This window comes from Phascolarctos cinereus, unplaced genomic scaffold (assembly GCF_003287225.1).
Source record: "Phascolarctos cinereus isolate Bilbo 61053 unplaced genomic scaffold, phaCin_HiC Scaffold_5;HRSCAF=322, whole genome shotgun sequence".
In the NCBI taxonomy this organism is placed as follows: Eukaryota; Metazoa; Chordata; class Mammalia; order Diprotodontia; family Phascolarctidae; genus Phascolarctos; species Phascolarctos cinereus.
In genome coordinates, this window is record NW_027555958.1 from 308,847,523 (window position 1) to 308,850,103 (window position 2,581).

The window sequence follows — 2,581 nt, forward strand, 5'->3', positions numbered from 1 at the left end:
TCTTTTTTAATGTTTTTGATTTTATTAAACAAAATACAAAAATGTTCTAATATGTTCCAAAATGATATTTAAACATTATATTGATGATTGAACTGTCCCTTCACATGCAAGTCAGATTTTCTCTACTTCTATTCAGATCTGAACTTTCAATGTTCAGTCAGGAGTTGGTAATAATCTTGTTTCCTGACAATATTTATAAAAAAAAAACCCTCCAAACCCCAGAATTGTCTTTCTTCTGATGCCCTCCAACTTGCTAATTGTTTAGCTTTTGCTAAATTGAAAGGCAACAACCCCAAAAGTAAATTGTTCTCTGGATTGTATATGCTTCCAAGATCAATAAATGTTTCTTATCCTTCCATGAGTTATTGCCATGTTTCTCTATTCATCTTCTTTTCTGTTTGTTTTGTTTATATCATTCAGCCATTAGTATAAGCTCATTTGGAATTTCCTAGTTGGATCTCTCTGAAATATTGATTAATTCATCAACCATTTTCCAATCATTCCTACTAAGTGGGGTAATTGATTCCCCTGTATGCCCAGCTCTTCCAGTATGTCCTACTCTTTGGACATATTCCTCAATGTTTAGAAGAAAATCAAAGTTAAAAGCATGGGTGATGTCTAAGACACCAAACCTCATGATGCCAGATCTGTAGCTATCAATATTCTTACTATTCCTGTTTTAAACTTATTCAGTGCTTCTTCATGATGACTTTGTTCTCGATTATCATGTAATGGCTGTTCAGGTAAACCCTTAATGCTCAGGTCACTGGATGTATCATCAGCAATAAGTTTTCTCCTTACAAAAATAGTCACTTTATCTTCAAGCTTCATTGAATCAATGAAAGAATGTATAAGAGCAGGCTTCTCTTGTTCTGTGATTATGATTATTTTCTGTTTTACAGTATTCACAGCAGCAAGATCCAGGGTTCCACCATAAACAATAATTGGATGGTTCAAATACTTTTGTGAAAGGCAACATACAGCATCAGGCCAAGTAGCACTGATCATAATAGTTTGTCTATCTAGCTATAATCTAATAAAATCTTCATTATTTGAATCTCAAACTCCATATTTAACATTTTATCACTCTCACCTAGAACCAACTATGTGATGCTATTCAGGTTGATGAATTCATTCATTTGAAGATCGTTGAGTCTACCAGGTGTAGCAATGACAATATCTACACCTTTAGTAACATGTTCAATCTCACCTCTTCTGTCTCCACCATCATATATACAAATGCTTTTAATCCCTTTATAGGTGTATTTTTTTGCATTCACACTCGACTTGTAAAGCCAGTTCTCTGGTTGGTGTCAGCACAAGCATTCCGGGACTGTCCCTTTTCTCCCTGGTTTCTGGCTGCAGATCAAGATGAATAGAACCTGGCATTAAATAGGCCAAAGTCTTTCCTGTGCCAGTTTGAACAATGCCAATTAGACCAATTTCTTTTAATATTATTGGCTGTGCTTGTGATTGTATAGGTGTACGTCTTGTGAAAGCTACTTTCTTTACATTAGCCATAACATCAGGATAATGATCAAGTACATCTTCAAATGCACATACTGGATTGGCAATTACACATTCTTCATTTTCTCTTGTCATCACACATTATATTATTGTTTTCTTCCCTCCACTTATCTACTTGTGTTTGTGACATTAATTTGGTCTTTGAAGATTCTATGCAGAAATCTTTCTTAATTGGGGGAAGACTGTCCCACTTCATTTTAACGTAGTGTGGGTGGTCCTGTTTAATCGCCTCCCAATCAATCACCGGCACTTTTTTCTCTGGGCCATTTCATTACAGGATGATTACAAAGTGTTTCTGATTTTTGTGTCCTCTTTAGAATATTTTTCTATTTAACTATTTCCTATATCATTAACTTAGCTGATTTCTGGTTCTCCTTGTTACCACATATTCTGGTTTCTGACTCGAGATCCCCTTTTATTATCTGAATTTTAAAACCCGTTGAGTCTTGAATTTCCTTTATTTTTGCTCCACCCCGACGTATGACCACCCCTGACGGAGCTGTCCAGTTTCAAACAGAGCAGAACTTCTGGGCCCCATGCTCCAGAGCTCCCGAGAGTCTTCCGGAGCCGCCGCGGGCCACCTCACCCCCCCTTGCACTGCCGCCTGCAGCCAGAGGGGGCGCTGTGGGTATTTTCTTGTCAGGGGCCAGGCCAGGAGAGGTGGCACTGGAGTTGCGCAGGGCGCAGTTGCTGTGTATTTCTTTGGTGGACATTGCGGGGGCTGGGCGGGGCGGCGACGGGGTAGGCGAGGAGGTGGAGAAGTTAGCAGGGAAGGTGTCGGGTTTCTCCTGTCCTCGCTCTTAGGAGCCTCCCCAGAGGTGGAAGAGACGAAAGAACCAAAGCTCTGTCCAGCAGTGAACTAGGCCTCGCAAAGAGTTTATTTAAAAAAAAGAAAAGGTGTGTGTTGGGGGAAACAACGAGGAAGGTCTTATATTAACAAAAATATTTACAGCAGCTACTTCGTGGTGGCAAAGAATTTGAAATTGAAGGGATGCTCATCTATTGGGGAATGGCTAAACAAGTTGTGACAGATGACTGTGATGGAATACTGTAT

The 2,581-nt window shown here is 39.2% G+C and overlaps 1 pseudogene; it reads right to left on the reverse strand.

Moving 5' to 3' along the window:
• Window positions 1-333: 333 nt before the first annotated feature.
• LOC110203704 (putative ATP-dependent RNA helicase DDX43) lies at window positions 334-2,240 on the reverse strand (annotated as a pseudogene).
• Between the last annotated feature and the right edge of the window lie 341 nt (window positions 2,241-2,581).